We start from the raw sequence: 22,644 nt of genomic DNA, 5'->3' as shown, positions 1-22,644 counted from the left end.
AGACCCCCCCCTGCCCGCCCCCGGTGCTGTGGGGAACTGGATGTGAGGACGCCTGCAGATGCTGAGCACAAGGCCTGGCAAACAGGATGTGCTCATAGTGACTAGGAGACTAAAAAGCAATCAGGAAAAGCCCCGATTCCCCCCTTCCAGGAGCACATACAGGAGAGTAGGCTTCCTTGGAACACAAAACCGCTGCAAGGCCAGTGGTGGGTACCAGCTCAGGGTACAATTCTGTCTCCCCCAGCGGTCTGTCACTGGGCACTGTTGAAAGGGAGGCTGGTCCTCCTCTGTGGGGGGCATCCTGGGTACTGCAGGGTGTGGACCAGCATCCCTGCCCCCACCCCCTTGATGCCAGGAGCCCCCCAGTCATGACAACCATAGATGTCCCCTGACATGGCCCAGTGTCCCCTGAGTGGGGAGCAGAGGGTCGGAATCATGCCTGCGTGACACCCAGTAGCACAGCTGAATTCCAAACGGTGCAAGGATTTACGGGTAAAATACACGACCCGAACAAAATGCAGGTGACACTTGGAGGAAGGCCACACAAAACACAAAGGAGAACGTGGGTGTGCGCGAGATATTTCAGATGCCCGATGACAAAACCCACTGCGAGCAAAGTGCAAAGACACACTCAGAAAAACATTCGCAGTGGACGGCGTACACACAGAGAAATAGAATTTAAACGCATCACTGGGACCTCCCTGGCGGTCCAGTGGTTAAGACTCTGCACTTCCAATGCAGGGGGCAAGGGTTCAGTCCCTGGTCAGGGAACTGAGATCCCACATGCCGTGTGGCGGGGCAAAAAAAAAAAAAAAAAAACTGCTGGGAGAGAAACCCCAACAGAAAGGACGCAGCTGGGCCATTTGCCTTAGAGAAACGGCTGCACTCACGAAAAGGAAGCCTGGACACAAGAGCTGAAATCCCCTGGGCTTGTCAGGTTGGCAAGGACGTAAAACTGAACTTGGGAGGATAGGGAGACGCACCCTGGGATGGGAAATGGTGCGTTTCTGGAGGTCTTTGCGGCTGAAGGTCAAAATGTAAATGAGGGCTTCCCTGGTGGTGTAGTGGTTAAGAATCCGCCTGCCAATGCAGGGGACACGGGTTCAAGCCCTGGCCCAGGAAGATCCCACATGCCGCGGAGCAGCTAGGCCCGTGTGCCACAACTACTGAGCCTGCGAGCCACAACTACTGAAGCCCGCGCGCCTAGAGCCTGTGCTCCACAACCAGAGAAGCCACCGCAATGAGAAGCCCACGCACCACAACGAAGAGTAGCCCCCTCTCACAGCAACTAAAGAAAGCCCATGCATAGCAACCAGGACCCGATGCAGCCAAAAATCAATTAATTAATTAATTAATTTTTAAAAAGAGAGTGAATTTCAAGTTGCATAGGAAATGTATAAAATATGATTTTTTAAAACTGTAGGGGGCTTCCCTGGTGGCGCAGTGGTTGAGAGTCTGCCTGCCGATGCAGGGGACACGGGTTTGTGCCCCGGTCCGGGAAGATTCCACATGCTGCGGAGCGGCTGGGCCCGTGAGCCATGGCCGCTGAGCCTGCGCGTCCAGAGCCTGTGCTCCGCAACGGGAGAGGCCACAGCAGTGAGAGGCCCGCATACCACCAAAAAAAAAAAAAAAAAAATGTAAATGAGAACACTCAGACTTAAATTCACAGACAAGGCAAACCTACTTCCAGGAATTTACCCCAAAGGACAACCAAGGATGTAGGAAGTCTGCACAAGGACATCTATCCCAGAACATAGCAAAATTTAAAAAGAGAGAGAGAAAAAAAGAAAAACAGAAAAAGAAAATGAACACCCTCAAAAAAGCCCACTAATAAGACCAGTTAAATCAATTATAAAATTATTTTAAAAGAAATAAATTATAATTCAAATGACAATGTCCTACTGTATAGCACAGGGAATATCTTGTGATAAGCCATAATGGAAAAGAATATGAAAAGAGAATGTATGTATATGTATAACTGAATCACTTTGCTGTACAGCAGAAATTAACACAACACTGTAAATCAACTACACTTCAATAAATAAATTTTTTAAATGAAATAAATTATAGTTCATCTATAACACCCGGCTTCAGGAAAGAAGATGGAAATCTAAGTTTATGGATGAGGGAAGATGCCCATCAAGGGAATGCGTACATCAAACAGAAAATCCTACTTCTCCAAAACCCCGTGCGTGTGGGAGAAGTAATTCAGAGAGATTCAGGAGGACACTCACTGAGGTGTCAGCAGTAGTCCTCGATGGGTGGGGGGTTTGGGGTGACTTACCTCTCCTCTGTCCTTGTCTAAATTCACTTTCTTTTTACAGGAAGTTGGTCAGATGTTAACACTACAGAGAAGGGTTGAGCAGGGCTAGCTCGTCCCGCACGCTGTGCAGACACATACCCCCTGCGCGACCTCGCCTGGCTCCGGGCCGTTGTGCAAACTCCCTTCCTGCTTGGCGACTCTGTGAGACAGAGTTAACACTGTGAATCTGTTTGGGGCCTTGGCGGAGCATAATCCGGCCAGACGGACTCCAGGGTTCCAATCTCAGCTTCTGGTCTTTGTCTTCAGGGACAGCCTCCCTCCTGAGCTGAGCTAAAATATATATGTTTTAACTTTACTGAGGTTCACTTTACACAGCATAAAAGTGGCCGGTTTGAAGGACACAACTCAGAGATTCTTTAGTCAGTTCACCAAGTCACGAGACCACCCCTACCCCGCGCAGTTCTGGACCCTCCGCTTCGCCCTGTAAGACACCTGGTGCCCAAGCACAGTTCTTCCCCATTCCCGCCCCAGCCCCAGCAACCCCGACTCACCTTTCTGTCCCTACACATTTGCCTTTTCTGGAAATTTCACCTGAATGGAATCATTTAGTGTCTGCCTTCCTGTCTAACATGTTTTCTTTTATACAAACACACACACACACACACACACTGAATGAGAATATACGTTATAAAGATGTCAGATCTCCCTCAAATTTCTTGCTAAATTGAACACAACCTGAATCAAAGATCCATCTGTATTTTTGTTAGAAACCGGAAGTTTATTCCAAAGACGGCCTGAAAGAGGAAACTCCACGGAAGTAGCAAAGACATTTGTGACAGAATCAGAGGAGCACGGAGTGTGGTCCCTGCCTGGCAGGGAAACAGGCCTGACAATTACAGTCAATGAACCAGGTAGGCCATGGGGCAACCTCATTCATTCTCATGCTATTTCCTCTTCAAACATCACAAAAGCTACTCAAAGTCCTCTTGGGAATAAGACCAGAAACAAACAAGCGAGCAAGAGTTAAGAGACCAGGACTGAGCTTTATTTTGCTCCCGACTTAATCTTCCTGAGGCCTTCGCCACATTTCCCGACCTGCTGTCCCACTGCGTTGGGTGATGGGGTTCAGATATCTGTCGCACCCCACGACTTAGCTCTGCTCTGGCCGATGGCCATCGACGGGTCACCCTCCACGCAAATAGGAAATGGAGTGAAGCACCGTAGACCCACCGTAGACCCCAATTAAGCCTTTTGAGGAGGAAGCTAAGAGCTGGGAAGCAGGTGGCACTGACGGGCCTGCGCCACTCTGCGTCCATCCTGGGTGCGCTAGGACCCACCCTGCCGGACCACCCTGCCAGTCTCCCTGCTCTGTCCCCCTGCTCCCGGAGCCAAGGGCAGAAGACATTCCCTGTGGCTTCCGTGCCCTCTTGGTGGATAAGACGAACCCTCAGAAACAAGCAGAGCTGGGAAGATGCAGGCGTACACGGCGAGGACACCGCCTGGACAGCAAACCCCAACCTCTTAACTCATCCTGGCTCCGAACCGCCAATCAAAGGCCTGCGCAGACACTGAACGTGGAGAAAAGAAAAACCTCAGGACACTGACCTGTGCTGGAGGCCTGGCTGTCTTCAGCACCGAGGTTCAGGAACCCAGTGTCCGCTCCCTGGAAGAAAAATGTACCACGTTAGCTGAGCATGACTGGCCCTGAAATGCTGGGTGGGTGTTAGCAGTGTCCGCGTGGAAGACTCGTGTGCTTGTGAATAGACATAAAAATTGCTCTGGGAGCCTGGCCTTCTGGTTACTCTGCCAGATGTTGAGGACGGCACAGATAGGATGCTTCAAAATGCAGAGAGGGTAAATGTAACAAAGGCAATTTGCCAGAAAGATTTGTTAGTGATTTACAATGTTATTATCCCTGATGAAGTTTTCACATGTTCCAAAACTGAATTGGATGGAAGGGTTGGATGTTCACATGACCTTTGATAGTTTATAAAAGATGTTCACCTGTATCATTTGACCCCCAAGGTCCCCTGGGAGGAAGGGGAGGGGGCTGAGCCAACCCCCTGACCGAGGGTGCCCCAGAGTGCCCAGCTCATCGGGGGTTTGCCTGAAGCATGTGACCAACTAAATGCAATGTGGGATCCTGGAGGGGGTCTTGGGGCAGGAAAAAGACATTAGGGGAAACTAGTGAAACCTGAATACAGAGTAGATTGAGGTCGCAGAAATGTACCCACGTCCACCACTTGGTTGTCACAAACAAACTCCTTATGAATGACGTGACCACTGGGAGAAATTAGGTGATGGGTAGACAGGAACTCTCATTGAAACACCTCTAAAATTCTAAAATTATTCTAAAATGTTTATTTTTAAAAAACTCGGTTAAAAGATTTAGGGAAAGAGGGGCTTCCCTGGTGGCACAGTGGTTGAGAGTCCGCCTGCCGATGCAGGGGATGCGGGTTTGTGCCCCGGTCCAGGAGGATCCCACATGCCGCGGAGCGGCTAGGCCCGTGAGCCATGGCCGCTGAGCCTGCGCATCCGGAGCCTGTGCTCTGCAATGGGAGAGGCCACAACAGTGAGAGGCCCGCGTACCGCAAAAAAAAAAAAAAATTTAGGGAGAGAATTCCCTGGCAGTCCAGTGGTTAGGGCTCCACACTTCCAATGCAGGGGGCACAGGTTCGATCCCTGGTCGGGGAACTAAGATCCCACATTCTTCGCGGCATGGCCAAAAAATAAATAAATAAATTTAAAAAAACATATAAAAATTTAGGGAATCCTCTTGCACTGTTGGTGGGAATGTAAATTGGTACAACCACTATGGAGAACAGTGTGGAGGTTCCTCAAACAATTAAAAATAGCATTGTCATATGATCCAGGAATCCCACTCCTGGGCATTTATCCGAAGAAAACTCTAATTTGAAAAGATACGTGCACCCAAACATTCATAGCACTATTTACATTAGCCAAGACATGGAAACAACCTACATGTCCACTGACAGATAAATGGATAAAGAAGATGTGGTACATATATACAATGGAATACTACTCAGCCATAAAAACGAACAAAATAATGCCATCTGCAGCAACATGTATGAACCTAGAGATTATTATACTAAGTGAAGTAAGTCAGAGAGAGAAAAATACCATATGATGTCACTTATATGTGGAATCTAAAATATGGCACAAATGAACTTATTTACAAAACAGAAAGAGACTCAGATTTCAAAAACAAACTTTCGGTTTGTTTACCAAAGGGGAAAGGTGGGGAGGAGGGATAAATTAGGAGGTTGGGATTAACATACACACACTACTACATATAAAATAGATAACCAACAAGGACCTACTGTATAGCACAAGGAACTCTACTCAATACTCTGTAATAACCTACACGGGAAAAGAATCTGAAAAAGAATAGATACATGTATATGTATAACTGAACCACTTTGCTGTACACCTGAAACTAACACAACATTGTAAATCAACTATACCCCAATATGAAAATTTAAAGTTAAAAATGATTTTAAAAAAAGGGGGGCTTCCCTGGTGGCACAGTGGATAAGAATCTGCCTGCCAATGCAAGGGACAGGCTTGATCCCTGGTCCGGGAAGATCCCACATGCCGCAGAGCAGCTAAGCCCATGCACCACAAGTACTGAGCCTGCGCTCTAGAGCCTGTGAGCCACAACTACTGAGCCTACATGCCACAACTACTGAAGCCTGCATGCCTAGAGCCCATGCTCCACAACAAGAGATGCCACTGCAATGAGAAGCCCGCACACCACGATGAAGAGTAGCCCCTGCTTGCTGCAACTAGAGAAAGCCCGCGTGCAGCAACGAAGACCCAACACAGCCAAAAATAAATAAAATTTTTAAATTTTTTAAAATGATTAAAAAATTTAAATTTAAATGCTGGTTCCCTGTCTCTGAGTTGAGGCTAATTTGTTGCCAATCAAAGGCCAGGATGGAGAACCGACATCCCCACTGTCACCTGCAGGTGGCGCTGTGGCCTCAGGAACGCCCTCTGGGCTCCAGGAGCAGCTAGAATCTCCTCCAGAAGCAGGATCTGCTCTACCGGGCCCGCCGCCTAGGATTGGAACTGCTCTGGCCACTGAGGCCAGAGGGGTGCCCTGGAGAGCGCGGAGAGCCAGGCAGCAGTGGACCGCAGGGATGAGAGATGCGAGGGCCAGAGCAACATGCCCACAGACCTGGAGGCCGAGACTCGCCTCAACGTTGCAGGACCGTCTATGCCTCCGATCCTTCAACTTTTTGTTTTTTGAATCAATGAAAGACTCACAACAAGTTGGAAACTAGTACAGAGGGGTCCTGGGCACCCTTCACCCAGCCCCCCAGTGGCGGCTCCTTACGCAACTAGGGGACATTAGCCAAACCTGGAGACGGTGACTGATAAACCAGGCACCTTTTTTTTCAGTCTTATTGAGATATAATTCTCATGCCACACAATTTGCATAAAGTGGAAAATTCAGTGGTCTTTCTGTACATTCACAAAGTTGTGTGACCATCACCGCAATCAATCTTTGAACATTCTCATCACCCCAAGAGGAGACCCCGTCCCCATGAGCAGTCACCCCCCTCCCCCTCCCCAGCCCCTGACAACCAGGAACCTACTCTCTGTGTCTGTGGATCTGCCTGTCCTGGATGTTTCCCATCAATGGAATCACACCCTGTGGGTCCTGTGTCTGGCTTCTCTCACTGAGCATCGTGTTCTCGGGGTCCATCCACGTGGTAGCGAGTGTCAGGGCTTCACCCCTTTTCACCGCTGAGTGATGCTCCCCTGTGTGGAGGGGCACAGTGGGTGTATCCATCGTCCACTGATGGACATTCGGGCTGTTTCCACTTCGGGCTACTGTGAATGACACTGCTATGAACATAGGCAGCTTATGAATCATTGTTGAGATGGTGTCTCTCCCTCTCTGCCCTCACATCTACCATCTGCAAATCTCCCCAGGCCCCAGCCCTCTAACGTCCGCTGCTGGCTGTCCTCTAGTCCTTGGAGCTGGACTTGGGCAGTGAGGTGACCACCACAGGGCCTCCACCCCGGCTGTGCTCAGTCCAGACTGGCTTAGACCGGAGCAGAGAAGGGCGAGGACGAAACTCGTGTCCACAGGAACACGTACCCGGGGCTCACAGACAGCGGGCTGCGAGGCACACCAGCTGGCGCCAGGCTGTCCCTGTGATCTTCATTGACCAAGATGCTAGGCTTTCACTTTCCCATCAGGGTGAACCCCGAGCCCCCCGTGAGGGGCCAGCAGTGGATCGAGGTCATCAGGAGGACCTGCTATAGAATCCGCAGAGGTGGCGGCAAAATGAGAATGTGGGACCCCCTGTTCAAAAACTATTACAAATTTCAGGACGGTGACAGCAGAGCCCTGGGGTGCAGACAGGGCTGCATGAAGCCGGGCCTGCCGACCCCCCGCACACCCTGCCCTCAGAACTGCCGACAAGGCAGGGTCAGTAAATCTCAGACACAGACAACAAAAACGCCAGGTGCAAGGTGCCCAGCGCTGTGAGGGAGAAATAAATCACTGGAGGGAAGCAGACAGAACTTACAAGGGTGGTGATCAGGGGCCTGCATGGATAGGACATTCGCCCACTCTTGTCATGGGCAGGACTCTTTTTATTTTTATTTTTTGGCTGTGCCGCCCGGCTTGCAAAATCTTAGTTCCCCAACCATGGATCGAACCTGCGCCCCCGGCAGTGGAAGCGCAGAGTCCTAACCCCTGGACCACCAGGGAAGCCCCTGGGCAGCACTTCTTATGACCTGTGAGCCCCACCTCATCCACACTCTTTCCTTTTCTTTTCCTTTTTTAAAAATTGAGACAATTCACCTACTATAAAATTCACCCTTTTGAAGCGTCCAGTTCGGGCTTCCCTGATGGCGCAGTGGTTAAGAATCCACCTGCCAATGCAGGGGACACGGGTTCGAGCCCTGGTCCGGGAAGATCCCACATGCCGCGGAGCAACTAAGCCCGTGCACCACAGCTACTGAGCCTGCGCTCTAGAGCCTGCGAGCCACAACTACTGAGCCCACGTGCCACAACTACTGAAGCCTGTGCACCTAGAGCCCGTGCTCTGCAACAAGAGAAGCCACCGCAATGAGAAGCCCACGCACCGCAACGAAGGGTAGCCCCCGCTTGCCGCAACTAGAGAAAGCCTGTACACAGCAACGAAGACCCAATGCAGCCAAAAGTAAATAAATAAATACATTTATAAATAAATGAAGTGTCCAGTTCAGTGTCTTTTAGGAGATTCACAGGGTTGTGGCATCATCACACTAATCCCGGGACACTGTCATCCCCCCTGAAGACACCTAGTGCCCATCAGCATCACATGGTTCAAAGCTGAGTCTCCCCTGAGCGAGGCGAGATCCCAGACCGCGGGAAGAGCGTGTGCTCTGCTCACCACGGCAGCTCACACTGCTGTTACCGCCGGCCCACAACAGGTGCTCGCTAGTTCTGGGGATTCTGCACAATCCAGTCAGTGCCAAGGGCATAGCTGGGTGGTGCTAGGCGAGGCCCACTCCTGTCATCAAGTTCCATGAGACTGTGACGTGCATTTTTTTGTAATTCTTTTTGCTTTAATTGAAGTATACTTGATTTACAATATCATGTTAGTTTCAGGTACACAGCATAGTACATACATACTGTGATTCAGTAATACATACATACAGACATATATATATTCTTTTTCAGATTCTTTCCCCTCATAGGTTATTACAAAATATTGAGTTCCCTGTGCTATACAGTAGGTCCTTTTTGGTTGTTTATTTTATACATAATAAGTAGTGTGTATATGTGAATCCCAACCTCCTAATTTATCCTTTCCCCCACCCACCTTTCCTCTTTGGTAACCATAAGTTTTAGAAATAAGTTCATCTGCATCCTTTTTTTTTAGATTCCACATATAAGTGATATCACATGATATTTGTCTTTCTCTGTCTGGCTTATTTCACTTAGTATGATAATCTCTAGGTTCATCCATGTTGTTACATGTTGCATTATTTCATTGTTTTTTTATGACTGAGTAATATTCCATTGTGTATATGTACCACATCCTCTTTCTCAATTCCTCTGTTCACGGATATTTAGGCTGCTTCCATGTCTCGGCTATTGTAAATAGTGCTGCTGTGAACACTGGGGTGCATCTGTCTTTTTTTTTTTTATGTTCTTTTTAAATTTATTTATGTATTTATTTGTGGCTGTGTTGGGTCTTCGTTTCTGTGCGAGGGCTTTCTCTAGTTGTGGCGAGCGGGGGCCACTCTTCATCGTGGTGTACGGGCCTCTCACTGTCGCGGCCTCTCTTGTTGCGGAGCACAGGCTCCAGATGTGCAGGCTCAGTAGTTGTGGCTCACGGGCCTAGTTGCTCCGCGGCATGTGGGATCTTCCCAGACCACGGCTCGAACACTGCATTGGCAGGCAGATTCTCAACCACTGCGCCACCAGGGAAGCCCCATCTGTCTTTTTGTATAATGGTTTTCTCTGGATATATGCCCAGAAGTGGGATTGCTGGATCATATGGTAACTCTATTTTTAGTTGTTTAAGGAACCTCCATACTGTTCTCCATAGTGGCTGCACCAACTTACATTCCCACCAACAGTGTAGGAGGGTCCCCTTTTCTCCACACCCCCTCCAGTATTTATTGTTTGTAGATTTTTTGATGATGGCCATTCTGACTGGTGTGAGGTGATTCCTCATTGTAGTCTTGATTTGCATTTCTCTAATAATTAGCGACTTTGAGCATCTTTTCACGTGCCTTTTGGCCATCAACCTCCATCTTGCTAGCAGACTGTCACCTTCTCGGCGTGCATGCTCTGGTGAAGCAATCAGCTGTGTTGGAGAGGCCCACGTGGCAGGGGACTGAGGGTGGCCTCCAGCACAGCCAAAGAACCAAGGCCCCACAGGAGCTGAATCCTGCCTACAACCATACGAACTTGGAAGCAGCAACTTCTCCAGTTGAGCCTTCATATGAGACCCCAGCCCCGGCTGACACCTTGACTGTAACCAGTGAGACAGAGGCCCTGAACAGAGGACCCAGCTAAACCAAACCCAGATTCCTGACCCAAAGAAACTGTGAGATAATAAAAGTGTGTTGTCACTAAGTTTGTAGTGATTTGTTACACAGCACTAGCTAACTAATACAATAGGAGACTATTTAAATAAATCATACAGTAGAATAATAGTTTCTGAACACATACGTGCCAGTCTCTGTGCTGAGTTATATATATATATATATATACACACACATATATATATATCCACTCATTTATATATATATATATATATATATGCTCATTTAATTATCCTAACAAATATTATAATTCACTTCTTATGAAGGAAGAAATGGAGTCACAGAGGAAGAAAATAAGTTGCTCAAGGTCACGTGTGAGCACAGCCAGGCCTTAAAGGCAGGTCGGACAGACCCCAGGCATGAATTCCTAATCATTTCCCAATACTGGACAGGCAGATGAGAAATATTAGATAAAGGTGAAATGATAAACAAGAGCAGGGGTTGCCAAGCTCTGGCCCATAGGCCAAATCGAGCCCACTGCTTGCTTTTGTAAATAAAGTTTTATTGGCACACAGCCACTCCTCTTTATTTCTGGGTCGTCTGAGCCTGCTTCTGCACTACAACTGCAGAACTGGGTAGTTGCCACAGAGAGTGCAAGGCCTGCAAAGCCAAATGTACACACTCTGGACTTTACAGAATTAGTTTGACAATCCCTGAACCAGAGTTAGATTCCAGAGGGCTCTGCAGGCCAAGAACAGAGAAATCCTAAAGTTTTTGAGCAGAGAGAAACACCGCAAAAACCACGGTGGTGCATCTCATGTCCTGGAATCCTCCAGCGGGGAGGTCCCAAATGTGAAGCAGTGTCACACTAACTGATTAATCATCATCTTCAAAGTTACAAAATAATAACGCTTGTGATAAAAAGAGAAACAAGGAGAAGGCACACGCAGCTTCAAGGCAAAGTCCCTAGTTGGTTCTGAGTCATGGCTCTGGCGTTTCACGTCTTGCTTCAGAAGGACTTCCCTGCAACTAAGGAGCCTGCCTGCCGCAATTAAGACCTGGTGCAACCAAATAAATAAATAAATATTTTTTTTAAAAAAAGGACCTCCCTAATTCCCCAAATTTTCCTTTTAAAAATCTTTCATTTTGGAATAATTGTGGATTTAGAGAAAAGTTGCGAAGCTAGTACAGAGCGTTCCCAAACACCCCGACTCGGCTTCCCTCATGTTAACACCTTAGAGCAGAGGTCGGCCAACCTTTCCACAAAGGACCAGATGTTCACTATTCAGGATTTGTCAGCTCCAGGCTCTCTGCTGAATATTCCTGTTTGTTCGTTTCAACCCTTTAAAAATGTAAAAGGCACTTAGCTCCTAAGCTGTGTAAAAATAGGCCAAGGATAAACAGTATGCTGCATCCATACAGTGGAATATTATTCAGCCTTGTAAAGGAAGGAGATTCTGACACCTGCTACAACACGGATGAAACTTGAGGGCACGATGCTCAAGGAGCCAGACAGAGAAGGACAAATACTGTCTGATTCCACTCACCTGAGGTCCCTAGAGTCACATCCATAGAGACAGGAAGTAGATGGTGGGGACCAGGGGCTGGGGAGTCAGTGTTTCATGGGGACAGAGCTTCAGTTTGGGAAGATGAGAAAGTTCTGGAGATAATGGTGGGATGGCTGCACAACAATGTGAAGGTGCTTAGTGCCGCTGAGCTGCACACTTAAAAATGGTGAAGATGGTAAATTTTATATTATGTATATTTTACAGAATAAAAATTAATAAATTATAATTTAAATACAGCTAATTAATACAATTTTAAAAACAGGCCAATGTAGGCTGGATTTGACCCCCAGGCTCATTTGCCAACCTCTGATGTCCATCACCACGGTATGTGTTTGTCACCACCAAGAAGCCAACATTGGTACATTACTACCAACTCCACACTTTATCCAGATGTCACCGGTTTCTCCACAAATGTCCTTCTCCAGTCCCAGAATCCCATCCAGATCCCACAGTGCATTTAGGCACCTCCCTTTTCTTGAACTGAGTTCTCTCTGGAGCCTCATTTTAGGAAAATTTAGAGCCTCCGGGTCACTCTGCAAGAAAGCTCAGATGAAGGAGGGGTGGCAATGAGGAAAGCTGGTGGTCGCCGCTCGGGGCCTGGTGTGTGCACACTGCCCTAGCGCTGTCGCGTTGGGTCACGGGAGCAGCACATCAGGTGCCAGGCGGGACCACCACCAACGCCGGCCATGTGGCCGCCCCAGAGCTCGGGAGACCTCACAGCCAGGAAGGGGCCACTGCAGCACATCTCTCCCGCTAATCTCTGTGTGGATGGATGCAAGCTTCCAGTTCTCTGGGCACAGTCCCAGCAGTGGAACCTTGGCGTCATTTGGCAAGTCCACACTGGACTTTCTGAGGAACTGCTGGACTGTCCTCCGAAGTGGCTGCTCCATTTTTCCTTCTCGCCCCCTTCTCGGCCATGTACTCAAAAATCATAGTATTGTTTTTATTTAATTATTTCTTTGTTTGTTTAAAATCTTTATTTTATTATTTTATTTTTATGACTTATTTTTAATTCTTATCTCATTACTTTATTTTATTTATTTATTTATTTATTTATTTATTTATTTTTGCGGTACACAGGCCTCTCACTGTTGTGGCCTCTCCTGTTGCAGAGCACAGGCTCCGGATGCGCAGGCTCAGCGGCCATGGCTTACGGGCCTAGCCGCTCCGCGGCATGTGGGATCCTCCCGGACTGGGGCACGAACCCGTGTCCCCTGCATCGGCAGGCGGACTCTCAACCACTGCGCCACCAGGGAAGCCCTATTTTATTATTTAAAAATTATTTATCTTCTTTCATTATGTATTATTTTTACTATTTAAAAATGTTTATAGCAGCACTATACACAGTAGCCAAAACATGGAAACAACCTAAATGTCCATCAACAGATGAATGGATAAAGACAATGTGGTTATATATACAATGGAATACTATTCAGCCATAAAAAAGAATGAGGGACTTCCCTGGTGGTCCAGTGGTTAAGAATCCGCCTTCCAATGCAGGGGACGCAGGTTCGATCCCTGGTCTGGGAACTAAGATCCCACAGGCCATGGGGCAATTAAGCCCATGTGCCACAACTACAGAGCCCACGCACTCTGGAGCCTGCACAGCACAACTAGAAAGAAGCCTGCATGCCACAACTAAGACCCAATGCAGGCAAAAATAAATACATAAATATTTAAAAAATAAGAAAGAAACAATGCCATTTGCAGCAACATGGATGCAACTAGAGATTATCATACTAAGTGAAGTAAGTCAGACAAAGACAAATATTACATGATATCACTTACATAAAATATGATACAAATGAACATATTTACAAAACAGAAACAGACTCACAGACAGGAACAAACTTATGGTGACCAAAGGGGATGGGGGCTGGTGGAGGGATAACTTCGCAGTATGGAATTAGCAGATACTACTACATATAAAAGAGATACACAAGGCCCGACTGTGTAGCACAGGGAACTGTATTCAGTATCTTGTAGTAAAGTACAATGGAAAAGAATCTGAAGTTGTACACCGGAAACTAACACAATATTGTAAATCAACTATAGTTTAATAAGTAAAATTTTAAAAAAAAGAACAACAGTAGTATTTGGTATGTGTGAAGAACATATTTACAAAAGTGTGATTTCTGTTCACTGCACAGATTCCATGGTATACAGCCTGGTGATTTTCTGTCTTTACAAACTGTTCACTGACCTGGCAAAGAAAATTGCCTCGACATGAATAAATAAGTATTCGTTCATTAGCTGTGCTTAATTAACACAAATAAAACTGATGAACCCCCCAAATTATTTTTATCTTCTTTCATAATTATTCATTATTTTATTTTTTTCCTTATTCTATTCGTTTTATCGGAATAATTCATTATTATTTTATGATTACTACTTCATTTTCTAATTATTATTGTGTGTATGGGTCTGACCTGTCTAGTCTTGGAAGGTCAGGTAATGACTCATCGGGCAATTTTGACCGAGTGGAGGGTAGGAACTAGGAACCCTCTCCGTTTTCATAGCGGACGGAGCTCTCTGATTTGAAGAGGTTTGCACCCGATGCGGGGTGGGTTCCTGCTTGAACACCCGGGAGGCCGACACTGACAGGAACCTCCACCCATCCAAGGTCATATGGGTGTGGCAGCCCCACCTCTCGTGTGGGGTATTCCAGGAAAATGCTTTTTCTTTCCTTTTTTTAATTGTTGTTTTTCACTTCGCACCTAATGCAATAGGAGCTGGAGACCAACCACCTGCAGTTCTTAATTCCTGATTCGCTGAGCCTGGGGTGGGGGTGGGGGGCCTCAAGCATCTCAGCAGGACCCGGATGGAAAAGCACAGGACCTTTCGCAATGCGGCCGCAGGGAGGTGCACTGGTGTGACGGCCTCGGAGGCCAGACGTTCATCCCCGTCTCAGGGGCCTTAACTTATCCCCATCTGCAGTCGCCTTCACCACATAAGGTGACACATTCACTGGTTCTGGGGATCGGGACACGGATGTCTTTGGGGGTTCATTATTCTGCCTACTGCACACTGTAACACCCGACAATGTGAGTGAATCTAGCCCTAGAACATTGCATTTAAAAGCAGGTCCCTAGGACTTCCCTGGTGGCGCAGTGGTTGAGAGTCTGCCTGCCGATGCAGGGGACGCAGGTTCGCGCCCCGGTCCGGGGAGATCCCACATGCCTCAGAGCGGCTGGGCCCGTGAGCCATGACCACTGAGCCTGCACGTCCGGAACCTGTGCTCCGCAACAGGAGAGGTCACAACAGTGAGAGGCCCGTGTACCACAAAAAAAAAAAAAAAAAAAAAAAAAAAAATCCACCTGTCAATGCAGGGGACAAGGGTTCGATCCCTGGCCCAGAAAGATCCCACATGCCGCGGAGCAACTAAGCCCATGCACCACAACTACTGAGCCTGCGCTCTAGAGCCTGCAAGCCACAATTACTGAAGCGCACCCGCCTAGAGCCCATGTTCCACAAGAGAAGCCACTCCAACAAGAAGCCCGTGCACTGCAACGAAGAGTAGCCCTGCTCACCGCAACTAGAGGAAGCCCACGTGCAGCAACGAAGACCCAACGCAGCCAAAAATTTTAAAAATAAATTCATAAACAAAAAATTTTAAAAAAATAGAAGTACTATAAAAAGCGGCCTATTAGAAGAGGGATGAATTAGGAGGGTTATACCGAGAACCAGGAACCCTGATGAGAGAAAGAAAGAAAAGGAGGGAGGGAGGAGGGAGCCCATCATAGCCCAGATGACGGCTCTGCGCTCACACTTGACCAGCCGATCATCAGGCTGTTGTGGACAGGACCCAGACACAAGCTGGGTCAATCCTGGCCAAATGGATTTTCTACGTTTCCCCCAAAGCCCCTGCCAGTATCATAACAAGATCATACCATCAGGATCAAGAGTTTCTGGCCACTCCAGCCTGGATTAACCTACTCCGGAGGCTGGGGACCATGGAGGCCCCATGAGCGGATCAGACAAGAGCCCTAATAGAATCACGCCCTGGGATTACTCCCAAATCTCACTTGGCCGATGGAAAGCATATTCTGGCCAGTGTTGAGCTGATTTCTAGAAGATCGCGCCGGGCAGCAGGCAACCTCTTTCCTTCTCTCGCTGCGCGGGCCAGACTCCACACATCAGCCTGACTCTCACCCATTCCCATCACCACTCCCCGCCTGGGAGATGCAGTCCCTTCCACCTCCTGGCGTGAAGCTTTCGGCGAGGCCCCTCTGCTCCACACTGCGTGGAACGCAGAGATGGGACCATAGATACGTGTCCTCCACCCACCCTGTTGCTGTCGTCAAAGCTTTGCGGGGACGAGGGTGAAAGTGGCTAAAATAAGTGGACAAAAGGCATCCCAAGTAGGGTTCCAGGAATTGCAACTCCACCCAGATTGCCCTGGGAATGGACCGTGCCCCTAATTCCTGATAAAATCACAATCTCAGTCACTCCATAGAGCATCTCTCTGTGGTGGCAGGTGGTGTGCCCTTTTATTTCTTTTAGTTTTTTAGGGACATTGGGCAACTAATGTTCCCATCCTGACTGATTTCCAGAGCTACGTTCACCTGCTGTGGCAGTGTCTCCAATGCTCCCAGCCTCCTGAGATTCACGGCCTTTCTGCAGTCTCCTCCCACTTGGTATCAGGGTCTTCGTGACCAATTCCACATGACAGCCGTGATAGCAGGTCACTTCTAAGATCAGTCATAAAAGACGTGTGGCTTCTGTCTGCTCTCAGGGAGCCGGCCACCATGTAGTGAGGAGGCTCAAGCAGCACCATGGGGGCCCATGTGGACAGGAGCCATGTAAGGGGCCATCCGGGAAGCAGCTCCTCTGGCCCCATCGAGCCTTTAGATAAGGCAGCCCCGGCTGACGTGTGCTTTACAGACTCCTGAGGGACCCCGAGCCAGAACCACCAAGTTAAGCTGTTTCCAGGTTCCAGACCCATACAAACTGTGAGAGAGTAAATGTTGGTTGTTTAAACTAAGTTTTTAGGGTAATTTGTTACACAGCAAGAGATGACTGATACACCTGCCATCTAGGCTGATTCACCAGACAGCTCCATGTATATTTTTTTCAACCAGTATGATTTTCTAACGGCAAGCAACTAACAGCATTGGATTTTTCATTTTCTTGTTTTCCCATCTATAGACCTGATCATCTGGGGGGACACAGAGACTAATGGGACACAGTAAATTCAACGAGGGGAGAGCAGTAGAACAACTGGGACAAGAAAAGGAAGCCTTTGGGGTCTCACAGATCATCAAGAAATACCAGCAGCTGGTTCTGAGACTGAACAAATCCACTGCCTTGATCTGCTTCTCTCTAAAGCAGGGTCTTTAGAGACCCTCCTCGGCCCTCCTGACATGGGGGCCTGTCGTTCTGTGGGGGGCCGTCCTGGGCACTGTGGGGTGTGGAGCAGCATCCCTGGTCCCCACGCACTCATGCCAGGAGCCCCTCCACCAGCTGTGATAAGCACAGATGTCCCCAGGCGTGACCCAGTGTCCCCTGGGAGGCAAGATTGCCCCCAGTGGAGACCCTCTGCTCTGGCATGCCCCTCACGGGCAGGAATGGCAGGGACCCAGCACCTGGCGACAGGCAGATCCCCCCGGCCCAGGCCCCTTCTGGGAACTGAGTAGGTGGGCCCGGGAGGTCTGAGCCCCCTTCCCTTCCCACAGTGACATCCCACCAGCGTGTGGCAGGCGCACCTTGCCTCACTGGAGGCTCGATATAGACGCTCTCTGCAGTTATCACCCCAGCCTTCACTCATCACCACAGCAACCATCTAAATGTGTCACCCTGAGGAGCTCTGATTGCATGAAGTGGGAGGAGAAGCCTGGGGGGTGGGGGACGGCAGCCTGAGCCTTGCCACCTGAGCTCCTGAGCCCCGGCAGAGACTCGCGGGGAGGCACCCGGGGCGGACACGCTGCTCCAAAGCCACGGGACTGAACAGATCAGGGGCCAGCACACCCCAATCAGACAGGACAAAAGGTCCTGGCATGCTTGACCCAGGGGCTAAAGGTCTCTGAGGGCTCAGCAGAAAGCGGGGAAGGAGGCTGCTGCCTTCAGCTCTGGGTCCTGGTGCCTTAGAGACTCCCAACCCTCCTCCATGTAACACAAGGTGGGGTCTCCTTGCTTTTTACCATCTGACCCCCGGGGGTTGATTCTGCTTCTTGATGTGAGCAGGGAACAGATTCAATATTTCCCCAAATAATTAATATAGGGTCTCCCCCGTCAGCCCTGCTGACACTGGTCAGGTCCTCCTCGGTGGGGGGCCGTCCTGGGTGCTGTAGAGGTACAGCAGCAGCCCTGCCCCCATCCACTTGAGGGCCAGGGCACCCCCAGTGTGACAACCACAGACGTCCCCAGACCTCTCCCACTGTCCCCCTGGGGACCAGATCACCCCACTATGCTAGGCAGCAATCATCAGACCCCCCCCAACCTGGTGCTGTACTGTATGGGGGAACGGGCGACTGCTTTGGGAAGAGGACCAATTTCCAACAGAAAAAAAAAAACAAAACCATGTACACACAGATTTCATTTTCCACTCAAAATTAAAATAGCTTCACTCAGTCCCCCGGAAGGGGGTGGGTGAGGATAGATATTACTGCATCTGAGAGGCAGCATGGGTGGCGTTCAGTCCCACCTTCATGACTGACTAAGGCCCGCCTGTGCCTCAATTTCCAAATCTGTGACATGGCAATGACGTCAGCACCCCACACCTGAGCAGGTTGGTTTTTTCAGGTTAAATAAGTGAACATCTATAAAATGCAGAAATCAGTGCCTGGCATATTGTTAATAGCATATAACTTCTTTATTAGTAGGACTTCTTCATAACATTAGAACATCTACTAACTGCTTTGTTGACAAGGCCAGGGCTCAGCAAAGTGTTTCTATGAAGGGCCAGTGGCAAATACTTTTGGCCACTGTCGCTACTACTGGACTTGGTCAGTCATCGACCAGTGGGTGAGGCTCTGTGCCGACAAACATTTACAAACCCAGGTGGCTTGGATGCGGCCCAGAGGCTGTAGCTTGCGAGCCCCAGACTGGACGATGGTCTATGACGAGATGGCACCAGTGTTCACACGGAGGCACCGCTGCAGAGGGAAACTAGATCCCGGGTCCTAACCAGAAGGACCCCGCTGCCCCTCACCATCACCCAGCAAGATCATCCCAGGCCATCTGCAACACGAAACCTCACCACCACAGAGGCATCATTTCTCTTAGATTCAGAGAAGGGGCTGTTGCTTCCCCATCACCTTGAAAAAAATTCATGGGCCGACTTCTGTTAGCAAATACCTCCTCTTTATCAACCTTGGCTGCAAAAGGCATCCAAAATATCTCGACTTGGTGAGCAAAATATTTTCTTATCATTCTAGTTTACCGTCTGCAACATCGCCACCGGTAACGGCCCCAAGTAACCTTCCCTAGAGGGAGAAATGGTTACTGGGGACAGAGAGTCTGAGAAAACCTCTAGAAGATGTGACAGTGTCCTGTGGATCCTGCATGTGTCCTGGGGCAGAAAAGGGGCATCAGGGGAAAATTAAAGAAATCCAAATGAAGTATGGACTTCAGTTAATAATGACATATCAGTATTGGTTTCTTAATCGGGACAAATGTACCAGATTTGATGTAAGATGTTAAGAACGGGGGGACTGGTTGCGGGGGGGGGTGGGTACGTGGGAACTCTCTGTACTGTCTTCCCAATTCTCCTGTGAATCTAGAACTAGTCTGAAATGAAAAGTTCATTTAAGAAGAAAAAGGAAAGAAGGGAGTGATGACAATTAGCTACTTATGTTCAAGAAGGCTTTGAAATGTGACTGAGGGAACATTCAGTTCCTGTGACAGCAGCCAGTAATGACAGGGTTATATAAAGCCCAGAAGAGACAAGACGCTGAGAACAGGATATGCCAATCGGCAGGGGAAGTTTGCTCCCAGGAAAGGAGTGAGGAGGGGGAGAAAAGACAGGTGGCTGAGTGGCTCCTGCGACAGCCATGGTGGACCCTGGCACAGGGGCTGCTTCACATGAGGAATCTTCTGGAACATCCCAGGCGGATCCGGGCAACGTGGCGCATCCACTAGGAAGGCCATGGCGCCCAGGCGGTGCTGGAGCGAGGCCTGCTGAGTGCGCAGCCAGCGCCTGGGCCTGGGGGAGGGCAGCGGTTTTATGGATGGAGAGTTCTGGAACATGAGGGTGAAGCCGTAGTCCAAAGAAAGCCAGACAGACAGCTAATACGACTCGGCATCCTGGTCTTTGCAAGTTGACTTATTGGACACTTTTATCTACATCAGGGTTTCTTCCTCTCGGCCTTGCAGACATTCAAGGCTGGGTCATTCCCTGTCAGGGGCGTCCTGGGTGCTGCGGGGTATGGAGCAGCCTCCCTGGCCCCCACTCCCTTGATGCCAGGATCACCCTGAGTCGTGACAACCACAGATGTCCCCAGTGTCCCCTGTGGCAGGACATCCCAGATGAGAACCACTGACCTACAACAGCTAACAATCTACATATGGGTCCATAGGAGCATAATTATCCTCACTCTCCAGATGGGGAAACTGAGGCTCCAAGAGGCAATAAAGCCAGCCTTCGGCCACCAAGTTGGGAGGAAGCCTCGGAAGGAGATGGGCAGTGCTGATCTATCAGCTCGTGGGCCAAATCCTGCCCGCCCCTTGTGTTTGTAAATACAGTTTTGTTGAAACACAGCCACACCCATTCACTTATACATCAGCTATGACATTGGCTCCTACAAAGGACCAGCTGGTCCGTAAAGCTGAAAATATTTACCCCCTGGCCCTTCATAGTGTTTACTGGCTCCGCACAAAGATCCTCTCTCACCGCCTCAAAGCCCCGCAGGGTTCTCTTCTCAGACTAAGTGTTCACTGAAGCTTCTGTTGGAGGAATGAAGACAGCAGAGGCAGCTTCCCTGGAAGTGAAAGGAGTTCGGGCTGGTTCTGCCTGGCTCTGACCAAGGAGGCCTGCCCCACGATCTATCCGCTCCTCGGCCAGAAGGGGGTCTGCCCACTCCCCGACTGCCAGCCCCGCCCCAGCCCGGCCCCAGGAAGCGCGTGTCATAGTAGGTGTGCGGGACTGTCGGGGTGATTAGCGGCTGGCAGCCCCCCAGCCTGTCTGCCTTTGAGGCTGCGGTGCGTGGGCTGCGCTGTCATCTCAACCTCGCTCTCACGTGGGATGGAGCCAGGCTTCTGCTCTGTGCTCTGGTGTTGGCGGGAACCGCATCTCCCTGACCCTGCAAGGTCAGCCCTGCAGCCTCTGGAGGGTACAACGTGCTGAGCGAGGACGGGCACAGCTGCCCCAGCTCATCTTCCCAGAGCCCCAGCTGCCTCGGTGCAGCTCTGGTCCCCGTGCTGAGACCCACAGAATACGCTTTCATCTGAAGGTCACCTTTGGCCAGGCTTTCTCCTCATCAGCACTGCGGTCACTTTCTGGGGTGGAGCAGCATCTCTGACCGCCCCCCCGTCGATGCCAAGAGCACCCCCAGTCGTGACCAACACAGATGTCCCCAGATGTCACCCAGTGTCCCCTGGGGGCAGAATCACCCTGAGTGAGACCCCCTGGGTTAGGGATTCCACAGACCCCCAGGAAGCTGTGACCATCTGACCTCTGAGGTCTGGGATGCTGCACACATTTAAATATACACCTGAGTGGGAGGGAGAGGAGGTGACTCAAAGACAGTGGGGGTGACCCTGGCTTACACCATCTGACCATCGGGGATTCTGGTGTCTAGTAAGAGCTAGGGACCTAACTCAATTGTTTTTCCAAATAACTAACACAGGATTTCTCCCCTTTGGCACTGTGGACATTTGGGGCCAGATCATTCTCTGTGGAGCCGTCCTGGGCACTGTGGGGTGTGGAGCAGTGTTCCTGCCCCACCCACTCAATGCCAGGAGCCCCTGGTCGTGAAAACCACCGATGTCCTGAGACATGGCCCAGTGGCAAATATGGAAACCACTTGCTCCGTTGAAAGTAACTCCTTGGCAGTAAGCACTGGACTCTACCCGTCACTCAGAGGCCAAACTAGGGAGGCAGAGATGAGGTGAAACCAAAAGTCAGGCCGCAGCAATCCAGGCACCTCCGGATGTTCCATACCTGACAAGTTCCAAATATGTGGTTTGCTGGGGGGTTCTATTTTGGTTTTCCAAACCTTGTTTACTTCATGACCTGACCCTCACCAACTGTATTCATTTCCTGGGGTTGGCCGCAACAAATGACCACAGGCGGGGCGGCTTCAAACCACAGAAACGTATCCTCTCCCAGTGCTGGAGGCCAGAAGCCCGAGATCAAGGTGTCCCCAGGGCTGGTTCCCTAGGAGGCTGTGAGGGAGGAAGTGCTTCCTGCTCTCTCCCAGCTTTCGGGGCTGCCGGTGATTCTTAAAGAATTCTTAAAGTTCTTGACCTGTAGACACATCAGCCCAATCTCTGCCTCTGTCGTACACGGCCTTCTTCTCTGTGTGTCTGAGTCTTCACGTGGCCTTTTTGTAGGGACACCATCCACTGGATGTAGGGCCCACTGAAATCTGAATAACTCTTTTCTTTAGTACACTTTTTTTTGTTTGTTTTTTTGGCTGCACCAGCCTATGGGGTCTTACTTCCCCAACCAGGGATCAAACCCGTACCCCCTGCATTGGAAGGCGAAGCCTTAACCACTGGACCACCAGGGAAGTCCCCCAGCATGACTCATTTTTAACTAGTTACGTCTGCAGAGACCCTAATTCCAAATGAGGCCTGATGTCCAGGTACCAGGGGTTAGGACTGGAACATATCTTTTGGGCCCATAGCACC

The 22,644-nt window shown here is 49.5% G+C and overlaps 1 protein-coding gene across 1 annotated transcript in view; it reads right to left on the bottom strand.

The window, feature by feature from the left end:
- Nucleotides 1-22,644, bottom strand: part of GNG7 (G protein subunit gamma 7) — a 157,546-nt gene that overhangs the window by 104,504 nt on the left and 30,398 nt on the right. Inside the window, exon 2 of the mRNA XM_082623687.1 lies at nucleotides 3,869-3,926. The gene's annotated coding sequence lies outside the window, so the exon portion shown is untranslated. The remainder of the gene's footprint in view (nucleotides 1-3,868; nucleotides 3,927-22,644) is intronic.

Source organism: Mesoplodon mirus (assembly GCF_964341445.2).
Source record: "Mesoplodon mirus genome assembly, chromosome: 5".
Lineage (NCBI taxonomy): Eukaryota > Metazoa > Chordata > Mammalia > Artiodactyla > Ziphiidae > Mesoplodon > Mesoplodon mirus.
The sequence above is the reverse complement of the archived record's forward strand: the minus strand, read 5'-3'. Positions and strand labels throughout refer to the sequence as shown.